Raw genomic sequence first — 320 nt, 5'->3', positions numbered from 1 at the left:
AACCATACACTCAAGAGTTATTTTATCTGGAGGTTTCCCATAATCTAAGATATCCAGGTGGTATCAGTTCCATCGCAAGAAGCTGATAAAATTGATAATTTGGTTATTATATTACTGACTTTTTTTCATTTACTTCGTGTATTTGTTTGAGAACAATTTAACTCACACTTGGCAGTGGGTTTCCCGGCATAGTACTGACAACGAATTAGCCCCAGAATAAATATACATCAAATGAAACACTACTCCGATTTATTCTCTTTCTACAGTAGTGCTGTTTTATTTTATTGGTGTGCACACGCTATTGTCTTTGCATTTTTGCT

The sequence above is a fragment of the Penaeus monodon genome, chromosome 27, assembly GCF_015228065.2.
Source record: "Penaeus monodon isolate SGIC_2016 chromosome 27, NSTDA_Pmon_1, whole genome shotgun sequence".
Lineage (NCBI taxonomy): Eukaryota > Metazoa > Arthropoda > Malacostraca > Decapoda > Penaeidae > Penaeus > Penaeus monodon.
The sequence above is the reverse complement of the archived record's forward strand: the minus strand, read 5'-3'. Positions refer to the sequence as shown.